The sequence below is a fragment of the Podarcis raffonei genome, chromosome 10, assembly GCF_027172205.1.
Source record: "Podarcis raffonei isolate rPodRaf1 chromosome 10, rPodRaf1.pri, whole genome shotgun sequence".
Taxonomy (NCBI): domain Eukaryota; kingdom Metazoa; phylum Chordata; class Lepidosauria; order Squamata; family Lacertidae; genus Podarcis; species Podarcis raffonei.
Genome location: NC_070611.1, coordinates 29,523,672 through 29,540,265, shown reverse-complemented (window position 1 = coordinate 29,540,265; position 16,594 = coordinate 29,523,672). Strand labels below are relative to the sequence as shown.

Genomic DNA, 16,594 nt, shown 5'->3' with positions numbered 1-16,594 from the left:
AAGTTCTTAACCCGCAGTAATATTTCTGGGTTAGCGGAGTCTCTAACCTGAAGCGTATGTAACCCAAGGTACCACTGTACTTTTGATATCCTTTGTTCAAAACCCCTGTCAGGTATGATGCAGGCAGCCTGCCAACAATCCTCATAAGAGGTTTGAGAAGAAAGATTAGAGACAGGAAAAAGTCGCTTCCCTCAGCCTGGTACAGAAGCATGACATCAAAGGCCAAATTGGGAGGCCTAGCTGACCTTATGAGGCCCCTAGGCCAGGTGTTCCCAATGCTGCCTTACTATGTATTGTGGGGAAAGGTGAATCCCTATTCCCATCATTTAAAAGAGACTCAACAGCAGGTGGCTGTGTAAATCAGCACATAGTGCTGACTATACCCATGAATGAATCTATGCTATGGAAAGGAAGACATCAGAAGATAAATGACAACCTGCCTGGACTGAGGAGGAGAAAGCCATGTGTATTGTAAGATGCTGGATGCAGAGGAAGGAAATAGTGCTTTCTGCATTATTATTTTACTACTGTTGAAAGCATAACGTTTGTTAACTTGATATCCTAAAAATGGAACAGAGCTGCCTTCCCTTGATGGCATACTAAGATATCCTTCTGAGATTGTTTGCTCTTATTTTTAAGCCTAATCTTTCATATGTGAAGTTTCTTTCACTGTGAAGAGTTACCTGCTCTCCTCACTCTACAAGAGAGGCCTTTCAGAATTACTTTTCGAAAGCCGAGATGGCTCAGTAGTGTGCCTCTCTTACCTCCTGGCATCTACTGCCTGTGCCATAAGTGAAGCTCCTGAATTGCCTTTAAAGCTTAGGTGTACCACTGGGCAACGCTGTCATTGCTCTAGTAAAGTACTGTTCGAGTCTATAGTTTGATTAAATGGGAAATGACTCTGCTGTCTTCCAACTGCATCTGCCCATTGTTTGAATTAGTCTAACTTAAAATTGGGAGCTGATTATATTTGCCCACATTAACTTGTCTCAAGCTGGCACTATTTTTTTGTCAGATCTGCCTAGCCAGATTTGCTCAGGAAAAAAACTGGGCCCTTGAGCCCCAAATTATGTACACTAGCTTGCCATTTTCATTTCATGCCTCTACTGCACAAAGTTATTCAGCTATCCTTCCCAACCAGATGTTACGTACATGCTGCTCATGTAAATCATCCCCTGCCAAGTTTGAAGGGGGATAACGTGGGATTGTTTGGGCCAAATGCAATGCTTAAATGGGAATGGCATTTGATGCTTCAGGAAGGAGAGAGAAGAACCAGCAGGCAAGCTTTTGTTTTGCTCTGCAAGCCATTCATCTTAGTAACTTTCGCAGAGAAACAGAAGAGATGGAAAGATGCATCAAGCACATTGCTTGACTGGGAGCAAGCCTTTTGGACTTAATTCAGAGTCAACATATATAGGATTGCACTGTACAACTGCAGTCCTATACACATGGGAGTAAGTCCCATGGAACAAAACGGGGCTTGTTTATATAATGTTTAGGATTGCATTGTGAATAATAGTATCTCCATTGCTGAATCCAGGCTTCCTCAACCTCAACCCTCCAGATGTTTTAAGAGTACAGTTCCCATCATCCCTGAAAACTGGTCCTGCTAGCTAGGGATCATGGGAGTTGTAGGCCAAAAACATCTGGAGGACCGAGGTTGAGGAAGCCTGGCTTAATCTATAGAATATAAATAAACGATGGAACTTGGCTCCTGCAGGAGGTAGCAATGGCCACTAACTTGGATAGCTTTTAAAGAGACTTAGCCAAATTCACTGAGGATAGCCATTATGGCTATGCTCTGCCTTAGTGGACAGAGGCAGCAAATGCTTCTGAAAACCAGTTGCCGGGCTTCACAAACAGAGAAAGTACTGCACCTCTGTGATCAGGTACTGCTTGTGTTTCCCACGGGCATCTGGTTGGCTACTGTGACAACAGGATGCTGCACCAGGTGAGCCATTAGCATGACCCAGCAGGCTCTTCTCAGGTTCTTAATTGAATGCAATATTTTATCTGATGCAATAAAATGTTAATCCTTGTCGTTTCTCAATTTAAAGCTGAGTATGTAATCTATCTTGCATAATATGCAATTAAAGACACCATGACTCACAAAACGGTGTGTTTTCCCACTTGTTTGAGGTATACTTGTTTGAGTCACCCGTGCTGGTTATCCATGGACAACCCAGTCTTCTAAATGCATTTACGATGCATTCGGATCAATGGACTTGCCATACAACCAATTTGGGGTTTGCCCAAATTCTGTGTATGCCATTTAGTAAGCATGTGGACCACTATTTGGTCAGGACTCCCAGCCTTTTTAAAAAGTCAACTGTTGCCCATGTAGATGCAAAAATACCAAGCAGTACGTTCAGGCAGTATTCTGTTTAGTCACTTAGCAAGGAACAAGCTCAATCCTACCTTCCATTATTCTAATGAAGGATGCCACATGTAAGGGAAGCAGAGATGCCAGTGAAGTTTTCCTAAGCCAAGCTGGGAAATAAATATTGTGTCTTGTCAAAAGTCCACTTCCAAACTTGCACTTCACAAGCTCTAAAATTCTACCCTGACTCATGTTTTCAAAATCCCCAGACACATCTCTCGTCACTGTTCCCTACTCCCCAAAGCTGTTATCAAGCACAACGGAGTAACAGAGAGGGGAGGAAGAGGAGATTCTCCCCTCCAGTACTCCCATCACTGCTGTGTTAAGCAAAGGGTGGAGTAATATTAGGGTCTAGCAGGGAGTTATGTAAATGAGCAAGGTACTGTATATCTGACATCCTTAGATTGGCTCTGCAATATTTTTACAGGTTGTCCTGATTTCTTGGAAGTCCAGAATAATCTTAAATCAAAACAGAAGTCCTGGAAGTTTCCAAGAGCTTGATAATACCACTAGGAAATTTGTGGTGTTAACCTGCATTGTTTTCCTCTTTCATGTGACACCGAGAAGAAGAACTTCCTTCAGCTCACCTGAGTTTTTGGTGCTAGGTGTGGATAACTGCTTAGTGACAATATTCTATAGGTCAGGGATTTATAGACAAGGTCAGGGATAGGCCCTTCAGATGTTGTTGGACTCAACTTCCATCAGCCCCAGTCAGCAAAATAATGGGAATTGTAGTTCTAGGTGGTTAAAGTTGAGACAGTATATACACTGACTTAGAGATAAGAGCCATTGTAACAGTGCTTAACTCTGTGTGTTACAACTGAACTCTAAGGCTGCAACCCTATACTACTTAACTGAGTGTAAGGCTACACTTCTATGCATGCCTACCTGAGAGTAAAATCCTTAAAATTCAGTGGGATTCATGCTTACTTCTGAAAGGAAAAAGAACATGCTTAAGATTGTGCTGTAAGCCTTATGGAAATCAAAGAAAAACATGGAAATCAACAGATACATGTATGTATGCACAGGACAGCAACTGAATTCAGGTGGTGAAGGTGACTTTCCATTTCCTTTGGACAATGCCTACATGCTAAGGGTAGGCGTTTTGCCTTAGTATTCAACTGGCTGTTATTCAAGACTTGGGGGAAAACAAAGACTTCACACACTTGGAAACTCTACTTGCTTGTTAACTGAGCCAAGAGAAGCTTGTTACATTTCCACTGGACATGTTTTGCTACTGTAGAAATAGATCCTGGTATAGGCAAGTGGTCAACTTCCTCCGATTGTTTTTGGTGGTTGTCAGGAGCAGATGACAATGCAACAGTGAATGCACTTCATTTGAACAATTAACAAACAACATGCATAATACATCTTCTCAAATTGAGAAAATTGGCCGGAAGATATAAGGGTGATCAGGTACATAGTATGGCATGGCAGAGGTCAGGCAGCTAGGGGTCAGGACCATGGAGAGCTCTCTGTAGAACAAGAGTCAGGATTGAGCTGGGTGCTAGACTCAGAAGGAAACGAGGAGTGTTGCTCCAGCACTGGTCTACAGCCTTCTGAAGTTTTAGATATTCCTGCAGAGAGAGATGTGGCTGTGCCTTTGCCATCATGGGGGCAGTCTACTAGGTAGTTAAAAGGACTGCATTCTAATATGCAGGCGTGTACCCTGGTGAAAATGAAATGCCTCCTGTGGCCACTAGTCACAGTTGGAGGAAGACGCTTCTTTGGACCTGCAGGGTCTGTTCCACTGCCAAACATGGCAGCATCAGGTAATCCTAAGGCTTAGTCTAAATCCTTTTGAAACAAAACACTCAAGTTACCCTACATGGCATTTGCCACATCTCCTATGGCAGGCATAACAAACTTGGCCCTCCAGATGTTTTGGGACTACAACTCCCATCATACCTAGCTAACAGGACCAGTGGTCAGGGATGATGGGAGTTGTAGTCCCAAAACATCTGGAGTGCTAAGTTTGCCTATGCCTGCCTATGGTAAGAAAAACTTGATTCCAGGTGAACAGGAAGGAAAGATTTTGTAAACTGGAAGGGAGTTGGTTTCTTTTGATTAGACTATTGTTGCACCACAGAGGACTAAGGAGGCAATCCTATTACCTGGGAGTAAGCGCCATTTAACTCAGTGACTAAATATATAGAGATTGGGTTATAAGACAAGTATACATGCGCAACAGGCTTTTATTTCAGTAATAACTGCTTTTTGAAAAAGTTTTGGTGCACTAGTAAACTGTGTAGATTTGTTTGCATGATTGCATTGGCTGTATTTGAGACCTGCCTCTGGTAAACTCCCTCTTTGCAAATATTTGCTCTAAGGTTCTAGCTGCTGTTCTTGAAAAAATAAAATAAACTTTTATTGTTTATTTCATACCTACAACATAAAGCTCCCTCCCATACCACCAAATCCAGAACAAATAATTTCATTCCAAGCTACTAAAGGTTTGAACTATATTGAGGTTAAGTCAATCATGTGAAGAGCAATAAAAAGGGTGGGGTAGAAGATGAGGGGGATGGAACTTGTTCTTTGGTGATCTGCTATCATACCATATACTAATAGACACTTGGGTTTCCCATCTCTACTCAGAAGTAAATCATATGGAATTCAATGGGGCTTGCTCCCAGGTAAGGTGGGTTAGAATTGCTCCCTTTGGGTATCTATTAAACATTGTCCATTTCTCTTTGTTTAAAAAAACAAACCATAGTTTCAAATGGATCTTAGTGTTCTTCCACACTACTTTTATTATAATATTTGTAATATAAATAATATTTTGATCATCATTCTTCCTTAAGCAATCAAGTAAAAGCCAGGGTCGGGGGTGGCTGGAGGTTCTCCAACATGACAGTCTAGTCCCAAGCAATTGTGTTTATTATGAACACACACACACACACACCGAACCTTGTTTTCTTGGATCTGGTCAGTTCTGTGCTCATTGCTGACTTCTCTGCCAAGCAAGCATTAAAATATCAGCTGTACTGAACAAGGTGTCTGGTGAAAACATTTTCTCCGCCTCCCCTATCACGGCATGCACCCTTCCTCATGATCTGCGCAGTCTGCTATTATCTGACCCTTCACCCTAGACATTCCCGTCAGCCAGACACTCTGCCTCTCTCCTTCAAGCAGGAGGACACAGGCACTCACAAGGACACAGGCAGCCACTGCCAAAGTTCCTTCCACACTCCTCTGGGTTATTGTCAGGTCACAGCTTGACATTGTGGCATGAGGAAACTGCATTGCAACATCCTATGCTTGTGTTAAAAGTGCTTGTTCTCGCTGCTTCTCTAATTAAACTCCTCCTAAGTTATCATTCTAAATAACTCTGTTCTCTCTCTTTCCGTTGTTCTTTTAAGCTCTTCCATCTGGCCTCTTTGTTGTAACTTGCTACCTCATTTCCCCTGTCATTGTACAATGAACAAAAGCTATATAACTTTGGGGACACGGGTGGCGCTGTGGGTTAAACCACAGAGCCTAGGACTTGTCGATCAGAAGGTCAGCGGTTCGAATCCCCGCGACGGGGTGAGCTCCCGTTGCTGGGTCCCTGCTCCTGCCAACCTAGCAGTTCGAAAGCACGTCAAAATGCAAGTAAATAAATAGGTACCACTCCGGCGGGAAGGTAAACGGCATTTCCGTGTGCTGCTCTGGTTCGCCAGAAGCGGCTTAGTCATGCTGGCCACATGACCTGGAAGCTGTACGCCGGCTCCCTCGGCCAATAAAGCGAGATGAGCGCCGCAACCCCAGAGTCGGCCACGACTGGATCTAATGGTCAGGGGTCCCTTTACCTTTTATATAACTTTGCTCAGAGCTGTTAACTTCTCAGTTATCTGTAGCATCACAGAAAGCATTCTAATATTTGTTTGCCATTGTACTAGTCAACCCCTGAAGGGAATGGCATGCTGTATTTTGTTGTTGGTTTTCCTACTTGTTACCCCTTTAACTGCATCTACAGCTACTTCTGCTATGGGTTAACTGCTATGGGTTAACATAAGCTTGTAGAGATGTAACACAGGATAAGTCACTGTTGACATCTCTTCTGACACTTCAGATGCTAATCGCTCCAAGTATCGCCTATCTGCAGTGACAATCAAATTGTTGGGTTGTGCATGCATTCTGCACCAAACTGGTACACCGCAAATTGTGTGGGTCAGTTATACATCAGGGTATGTCTGGTGTGTACCCAGTTTAGCTTGAACTGCAACAATAGTGCGCTCTCTCTCTCTCTCATATTTCTTCTAATGTTTTCCGTATTCATTTTGACTTTTTTTCCTAGCTGTGAAATCAAATATGAGCCCCTGATTGTTGGTCTGAATGTTAGGCCAAGAACTAGAAAGTGTTGAATGGATAGCCAATCCCAAAGAGAATCTTAGCTCCAAAACCCTATGCTATTTGATCCCTTTGACACCCTTCCGATTCCATCATTTCAGCTCTAATGGAAACTGCCACTTGGATGCACATTAATGTGCACCCAGGGAACCTCGGTGAGACTTAGGGCAAAACTAAAAGTGACAATGAATGTGAGGTTACTGCCAATAATGTGAACTCCATGAGGAGTTCCACATCATTAGCTTTCTTGCATCTCCCCACAAAAGCCAATGATATGGAGGAAGGATGGAGAAATGCAGATCATGATGGCATTCCATATTTCCATAACTTGAGGAGAAAGAATGGGGAACTTGACAAAGGTTTGCCATTTTCTGCAGCAACCCCCTGCCCCAGCACACATACATGATCAAACTTCACATAGTCTTAGTATACACTTGAAGTATTCGTATTATTTGGTATTTGGTATTATACTATTCTTATATGACTGGGACAACTCCAAACAAATTGACTGTGGACTGCAGATCCCAGTCCAGATGTGGATGCACCTCTCAGGTGGCATGTGCATTCCTATCAAAACGGTTGATCTGCTCACATTAAAAATATGTACATATGGGTCTTCATCACCCACTGGAATCAATGGGGAAGCCCACCTTAGTCTGGGAAACTGGGTCCAGATCAGAGCTCAGTGGCCTATACAAATTCACTGAATTAGGGAGCAACATGTTGCAGAAAGAGAAATAACTTACAGAGGAAACATTGTTAACTTCACAGGCGTTACTTAGACTTTTGTATTATTAAAATAAGTGTCTCACAGACAAATGAAAGTCACAGTGCCCGCCTTGGAGAATTTACAATCTAATGAGTCTTGAATTTCCAGTCAGATGACCTAACACCAAAAACTGAGGGAGACGTAAAATTTACACAAAATAATACAATCAAGTGGTCTGTTGTGATTCTACTTAGTATGTGTGTCATGTTTGGTATACATATTCATAGACCCTGCTGAATTTATCTTTGCCATTCTCCTGGCTTTAGATAATATGCAGCACAACGCACCCTAATAACTTTATTAACACTTTCGGAATGTTACTTTACTCTTTTCCAGCTTTCCCCCACATCAATCAGTCTCAGCTTCCTATAAACTCTAAAGTTTTGCCTGTCAGCTCTCAGGCATTTCCATTCCCATGACCCTGTCTAGGACTATGCATGATGGCAGAAGGCTTGCTTCTTCAAACTCAGAGCCAAACTGCACACTACACGGAATGGTTTGGCCTTGTGCGTTTCTTTTATTTTGCTTTAAAACGACGTTAAATAGCAACTGTCAGGATTGAGAGGGTTAAACAGGATCGGGCCTGTGATAGAAAGTTTAAAAACCCTTCCTTCATCGTCCCCCCATCCAAAAAACCCCCCTCCAAATCTGCTACTGAACCCAGAAGTCAAGCTGCCATAGAAGCAAGTGTAGCTTTGCCGTGGGTGCAAATAACAGCTTCAGAAATAGACCGTGGTGTGTGAAGGTAAAAGGATGAACCTGTCACCACCACCAAAATCACACTGCAATGGGTCCCCCCAGTTACCATTTATCAATTGAAAAAAAACTGGGACAAACTATGAGTTTTAGTGTTATCTGTAGTTTGGTCCTCAGGTCACCATCAAACACTTGAAAAAACAGGGTGTGGATTCTAGTGATAGGCAGCATGTTGAACCTTCATCTGCTCATCACTTCTCACTGTGACATCCTTCCCTCCCGACCTGACCCCAACATTCAAAGACCAGGAGAAAAGCAGTTTGGGACTGGGGTTGCTAGAAGAAAGTCAAAGGGTCTAGGCCTTCTAGGGCCTCCATTTGAAACCACCCCATCTTACTAGCTTGGAAGACAGTGGTTGGCTGCCATCTTGTACATTTCCACTCACAACCATCATCTTAAAGGCCTGGGAGATATTTTGATGGGCTTGTTGATCACCGTCATTATCCAAAGTTAGACCCATGGCTACTGTCAACTCATGTGTCGTGTCTCCAAGGAGGAGTGCAAACATACACAGCTCCCCAAAGCTGCTCGTTTGGGATGCCTCGTGAGAGTAGACTAAGTATGTCACACAAAACAATGGGCTGTATTGTGAGCCATACTCAAAGTAGGCCCATTGAAATTCATAGACATTACTGACATTACTCCATTAATTTCAATGAGTCTACTTGGAGTAGACTCCATACCCCCCCAAAAAAGCCTTTTATTCTTCATATCAACAAGCAACAAACAGTTCAACAGCAAGATAACATTGTTTCTTTTCTTGTTACAAAGACAACAGAAGATTCTTTTTCATTCCCTTATTTCTGACACCAAGAACTGCAAATTGCAATGCTGACCCCATTAAGTACCAACCTTTACCTTAGCCCCAATCTTCATAATTCCTGCACACCATTGTTTTTTCCTACTGTGAAATGTACTTTTTAGGGGAAGTCTCATATTAATGGCACGTACCTGTTGGATAAGCTTCTCTGCTAACATCTATTTTCCAGGGCTTACTGTACCCACAATCTATGAACAGCGTTATGGGACTTTTCCAATTTAGTGTAATAGCAAGTCAACATAAAGCGTTCAGAAATACACCACCAGTTTCTGACTGGGTACAATTTATTTAGCTCTCCTTTATTCAGTGAGAGCGAACAGTGTGCTAGAATGTTTCCAAGGTTTATAAATAGAAATTAATAAACCTGCTGAAAGCTCCTCTTAAACTCGTTGGCAGGGAAGGAGTTCTACTAACATGTTAGGAAAGACTTCCATTGCAATCTCATTGAATGCATTGCTCTTAGTCATCTGGCATTCCAGCCATCACAAGCTTTGACCATCAGTTGACCTGGAGAATGTCGAGCTGATATAAGTGAGAAGGGTTGCTATGAGACAGTCATATGTACTACTGAAATATTATTTGAAAACTCTGAGCTTCCGCTTCTAATTAAGGAGGAACAACTAAGTTTTTGCTCAAATGCTACTTGCAGGCTGAATCCAGACTTATACTTAGTGGGCACCCATTGAAATCAGTTGGACATTTCCTAATTATACATTTTCTAATTATTTTATTTCCAATTATGGTATTAAGAGGCACAAATGCTCTTCACAATGTGTTCACAAGCCTCTAGTAAACCAAATTTCATATTTCAGTGGTTGGACTGTGTTGTCTTGAACCCTATTGTTCTTTTTTAGAGTGTCCCTGACTTGGAGGCACAAGATGACATTAAAAAATGTCCCAGGGAGTCATTGTAACCTCTCCTAGTCAGCCGCAGAACACTTCCAGTTGTCCTAGAAGCAGACAAGACGCTGTTAATCTCTCCCCGGAAATTTTATAATGGCAACAAAAATCCATTACTAAGGAACCTTGGGCATCAATTTCAATTTGTACATATCTCCTTCTCTTCCATTCCCTCCCAGTACTTTCCTTCATGTTCACAGTTTGAGTTACCATGTGTGCATCATTCTGACCAATCCCATAAATGCCCTGTCTCAAAGTGAACTGAGAAAACTCTTAAACTGAAATGGCACCTAAAACTGATCTCCCCGCCTTTCTTTATCACTATCAGGTATTCCCTCCCCACTTGACCCATAAAATTCTACAAATGTGGTTTTATAACTACAAAGGAGGAAAAGAAAGATTCATTGTTGCTAGATTTTGTGGGTTTTTTGGACAATTGTTTGGGGGAAATGTGACTTTAGAAACTCTTACAGCAAGTGTATGCAAGAAGAAAATAGCAGAAAGAAAACACCATTTTTGTTTCCTGGTTTTCTGGGGCAAGATTTCTACTATTGTCATTTGGGGTTAACAAAACTTACATTCTTTTGAAACACTTTCTTTTTTGTTACCCCCTTTCTTATTCTGGATACATTTTGGCAAAATATAAATGTAATAAATGAAGTCTGAAGAAACCAGTACCAAGAGCGGGAAAATTATAATGCAATTCCCTCAAGTGAAAATGTAGAACAATGCACACTAAAATTAAAATTGCAACAAGCCCATAAAAATCTCTCAGTAACATTTGTCATCTGAGAGCTGGAGGAGCGTTTGTGTCAGAATGAAGGTGTAATGAACTTTAAAAAGCCAGTTATGAGGGCTCTCTCAGTTCTCTCGCTATTCTCCCCCCCCCCCCAAGAATAAAATGCCCAGCTACAAGTTGGGAATTATTTGCAGACTAGGTAATAGCAAAGTCCCATGCAGCAACTTTTAATGACTATGACCCAAATTTTGAAAGGAAAACGGGGGACTGCAGCTGTGCGAACAGCTCTTTGGTCGATCTGCTCAATGCATAATGGCATTTGAGAATAAAGTGTTTTCTGTATACAAGGTGTTTAAATTTTCCTCATTTTGCATTGACCTTTCCCAGTAGATTTTAACACAGGGGCAACAGTGCTTTGACCAGAAATAACTGAGCAAAGCATGTCTTTTACCTCTTTCTCAAGCCTTTTTTTGTCTGCATCTGTTTATGTGCTTTGTGTATGCTTCAGAACCTCATGGCTGGTGTTCAGTCAACCTGGTTGTTGTTGTTATTAAATACTCCTATTTTCAGCCAATAAACAGGAAGATGATTTACGTACATTTATGTACCACTTAATAGCCAAATTCCTAAGCATACAAAACGCATACATAAAAACACAGTAAGGTTATTTTAAAAAGTCTACATGCAACATGATAAGCAAAAATACATTAGAAATAACACATAAGGCATCAATTAAATATCAATGCAAAATAAAGCAGAGAAGTGAGGGATCTTATGAGCAAGGGAAAGTTTGCTTAGATAGATGGATCTTCAGAAGGTATTTTAAGCCTGCCCCAATTTCTGCCTCACAAAAGAGAAGTTGAAGGGCGTTCCAATAGTAATATGAAGAGAGCCTGTTGTCATAGCAAACCTCTGACCCCTGACTTGACAGAACATGGGCCTTCCAGCCTGTGAAATCAATGGGTTGGGGCCTCCTGACACGACTAAGCTATTGACCATGGAAATGTTGACATTCCCTCTCCTTATCATTTGACCTCTCCCTTCCATACCTGTCTGAAATGGCTCCACTTCCTAAAGTGCCATGAGTTGAGTTGTATCTCTGAAAGCTTCTGGGTCAAAAATCGATTTGTGCTGTGGACAAGTGGGTGCATGCTTCCTTCCATCATGGTTCTCCATGTATTGGAATTTAACCATGTTCTGGTTTATTGACTTACAGACCCGATTGCCACCTTTTTGGATGCTCTTTGTAAGTGCTGCCTAGTTCATAACGTGCAGGGCATGCAGTCTGGAAGGTTGCCTTGAGATACATAGGGGCTCTATCTCCTGTTCTCTCTGATACTTCATATACTGTCCTTTCTCCCTTCAGTCGTTGCCTGCAGTGACATTAGCAGCACCAGAGCTAACAAAGAGGGGGCATATCCCTGGCAGATTTGTGGCAGGTAATACCTTCAGTGATAGTGTTGATCTGCTATTGCAACCATTTCCCTCTTGCCTTAATCCTCCATGTATGAATGGACATACCATAGATTTTCAACAAAGTTCATTATAACTGCAAGAGAGACACACTTATTCAAAACTACATAAAAGACTGAGGTAAAAATTGCCTGCTCACAACGAACGGTATATTTTCATGCGCATGTCAGTGAAATCTATGATTTAGGGCACACATGGAGAGAGAAGAATCTGAAGACCATTAACTATTCTTTGAAGTGGGGAGCCGACTTCTTGCTCAAATGCATCCTCTAAAAGCAATAGTTATTTAGAAAATTCAAATTATTTTTATTGGTTCGACCCTGAAGCATTTTCAGCAGGCGAGAGTTACTGCATTTTGAGAACAAGTAAAGAAGTAAGAACCATTGCCTCACATAATAGCGTAGCACAAATGGAACCTACAAAGTTGACAGTTTAAATCCTATCTTTCTCAGCAAAGCCCATTTGATCTCTCTGTCCTCCCTTCCTCTTTCCCAACTGCAATGTTGTCATCTAAAGTAAAAATAATATAATTAACTCAGAAACAACTTGGGTGATTTCTACTTTGGGCTACACAAATAAAAGGCAAGTCAGAACAATGGTATTTTCTTTTAAAGCTTTTCAGTGAGTTTACTTTGTTCTTTTGAAAGCATTCATAATATTATTCCAAATGCTGTTTCCATACTAGATGTTCTCTGCATGCGTAGGAAGACAGACTTAATTGTCCAGAATTCCTTTCAAGAAATAAGAAAATGAAGTGCACATATAGTAAGTGAATTCATGGAAGATTTATTTCCAAGATAGTGTGTTTAGGATTATAAGCTTAAATGCAAAATGGAGGCATAAGATTTGGGTAGTTTCAATTTTAAAAAGAACAAACAAGGGAAAGCAGCATTATGGCTTTAATTCTCTCCTACGATATAGGTTGTTTGTCACTAAATTTATGTCTGATAAAGATCACCCACACTAAACTTAAGCATTGTCACGTTGTATATATCATGGCATTGAAAGATTCTGGGACATATCCAGCCATGCCCTTTTGTGAATGGAAGGGCTCCTTCCATTATGCAAGGGATTCCCAGCCAGCAGAGGTTGCTGCTGGAGGAAAGGAAAGGCGACCTTCATAGGTCTGTCCATACACCCCCCGCCCCAGGAACAACCTTGGGGATAAAACAGGGGGCTGTGAGAAATCAGCGGAAAATTAGTAAGGTAAAGGGACCCCTGACCGTTAGGTCCAGTCATGGACGACTCTGGGGTTGCGGCACTCATCTCGCTTTATTGGCCGAGGGAGCCAGCGTACAGCTTCCAGGTCATGTGGCCAGCATGACTAAGCTGCTTTGGCGAACCAGAGCAGCGCACAGAAATGCCATTTACCTTCCCGCCAGAGTGGTACCTATTTATCTACTTGCACTTTGACATGCTTTCGAACTGCTAGGTTGGCAGGAGCAGGGACCGAGCAACGGGAGCTCACCCTGTCGCGGGGATTCGAACCGCTGACCTTCTGATCGGCAACCCCTAGGCTCTGTGGTTTAGACCACAGTGCCACCCGCATCCCAGTCCTATTAGTAGAGTTCCACTATTGGATCCATATGCCATTTTAAACTTTTTGTTCTCTCTCACATCATTGTGTTGCCCCATTCACTGGGAGCCTGAGCATTCAAAGCATATGCTCCACTGTACCTGCAACTTAACACTAATTCTTTCTTGCAAAACATGTTATGACATTAACCTACTTATGTTTTTCCCTGGGGGTGCCCTGTGAGCACATAGACAACCTCAGTTTCAAATAGGAATATTTTTTTCTGCATAAGAATCCCATGCTTTCTCCAGTTCATCCCATCTTGCTTTCCTGTTTGTGTTTCTGCAGTTTCTGGATACTCTTGGTTTCCTGATAATTTTTATCTCCTTACTTCCTTGCATTGTAATAGGAGATCAAAAATGGATTGTCAGACACAATGTCAGTACCATAAAACCAACCACATTCTTATTATTCTAGTGTGGTTTTATGGCACAGTGTTGCTCTTGCTTATCCCGCCCACCTTACATCCCAATGTGTCTGATACTAAGTGGGTCAGGCAAGATGTTTCCTTCCTCTGAGGCTACCCAGGAGGAACTGAAAAATGCTACAAAACTAAGTCTCTTGTTCTCTCCCTCTGGCTGTTTGACAAAACGGGAAGGTATCCTGGCAAGTCAATTTGTGTGCTACTTTTAAAGCAACTTTTCAGGAACCACTAAGAGCATAAGGAATACTAAACAGAGACACAGGCTTTGGGGATCTTAAAGTTCTACTTAAAGGTGAAGGAATATCAATGGCTACTAGCCACAATAGATCTGTTCCACCTTCGTTGTGAGACTTAGTATGCCTTTGAATACCAATTGCTGGGAATCACAGATGCAGAGAGTGCAGTTGCACTCAAATTCTTCTTACTGACTACCTTGGTGGACTTTTGGCTTGATCTAGCAGGCTCATCTTACCCTAATATATTCAGGATCACTTAAGAATGTAAGAGGTGCCTGGCTGGATCTGACCAAGATCCTGCAAGAATGCCAGTGTCTTAACTGTATCCTTCTCTGAATGATCAACAATTTGTAATCACTAGAACTCAACATTCACCTGGAGCTGTGGTATCTTTTATAGCTGCTTTGCATCGGAAGAGGACATCTGTTCAAATGGCATGCTCAGTTCTAATATTTTGAAGTTTACCCAATAAGGACAGCAGGTCCAACTGTGGTACAAACATTACTATGTTAGGATTCTCATATACATTCCCAGCCTGTATATGGCCAGGCTTCAAGAGAGGCTTCTTGGTGGTTGCACCCCAGTTATGGAATATCTCCCCCCCAAAAAAAGGTTTTACTAGCACCTATATTATTTTCAAGGCCAAGTGAATTTAACTTTTTTTTATTCAACAGGGTCTTTTAGTTTCAGTTATATGTTTTGATTTTTTTAAAAAAATGTCAAGGCATGAAATGCTTTCTCTTGCTGGTTTTTCCTGTTAATTTTATGTTAGTCTGTTTTTATGCTGCTTCTTGGTAACATTTTATAGTGGACGTTGAGTTTTTGCATTGATGTGGCTTTATGGATGATATTATATTGCTTATATTTCTGTAAACTGCCCAGAGGACTTGGCTCAATGGGTGGTCTAGAAATGAAATAAAGATGATGCCTTGAAGCGCAGTGGATTTCTGGCCAATCTCTTTTGCAGCACCCTCAGAGGCTGTTAGTAAGCATGCTATAATGAAAGTGTATAGTTTGGGCACCAAAGTGATGTGAAATTGTGTGCTACCAAAACAAATGCACCCACCCCTTTTTTAAAAAGACCTAAGATAAATGTTTTCGAATAATTTTGCTTGTCTCAGAAGCACACGTGGATCTCTGGATTGGGAAAATAACAGTGGTCTTGGCAGAAATCATATCAGGTGTCTCACCTTGAGATGTATCTATTTAACAAGGCAATGCATGCTTATAAAAGTTGTACTATTTCATAAAAGATTATTCATTTTTGATGTCCTGCATTATGAGTCTCTTTTTTCCCCTTCTTATTCTGCGAAACCATTCAACATCTTTCTTGGATGCTGTTTCAAGCACATCCAGCTCTTTAGTCGGGTCTCTTTTATTGCCACTCCTCCCTTTCACTTTATATTTCCACTTTTTGTCCTCACCTTGAAATCCAGCATAAATTTTGCTTTACAGTCCTCATTTTTCTTTTTTCACTTGCTGAGTCTATCCATTTCCCCCTTTCCATCCAGCATGCATTAATTAAATCCTCCACCCACTCGGTTTTACTTAATGTACAAATACGTTGACTAAATCTAGTCTGGAAGTAGTCTCAATATGCATAACAATGGATAATTTCCCAGATTATTGCCATCTACAGATGTATACATGCTGGCAGTGCAATCCTACACGCCTACTCATTTAATTCAATGGAGTTTACTCCCAGGTAAGAGAGAATTGGATTACACCCTAAGGCTCCATTCCTATATGATCTGGGTTTAAACATCATGAAGATCAATGGAACTTACTTCTAAGTATGCATGTTCGGGATTGCACTGTGAAAAGTATACTGTCAATTGCTATATTTGTAAAATAGTAATAATAAATGGTTTTACGTTTAAAATCAAAATACTGCTTTAAGTCATGAAAAGTTGTTCCATGTGTAACTGGTAACATCATACAGCACAACGATTGGCACTAAATAAATGTTTAATAGTGGTAATTTGAGCAGTTTTCAGCAGTATATAAATTGCTGAAATGAAGAAGCTCCTCTGCTTGAAACATAAAATTCTGACTACTTCTGCCTGACTCTCACAGTTTAAATGAAGTCCCTGACTAATTCGGGGAAACCAGTCTTAATAGGTCATGAAATAAACTAAAGTTCAGCCTAATCTCAGGAATCAACAAATAAGGAATAAAGCAAATCCCCT

At 41.3% G+C, this 16,594-nt stretch overlaps 1 protein-coding gene across 4 annotated transcripts in view; it reads right to left on the bottom strand.

The window, feature by feature from the left end:
- Nucleotides 1–16,594, bottom strand: part of SLC16A7 (solute carrier family 16 member 7) — a 96,010-nt gene that overhangs the window by 56,443 nt on the left and 22,973 nt on the right. The window lies entirely within an intron of this gene.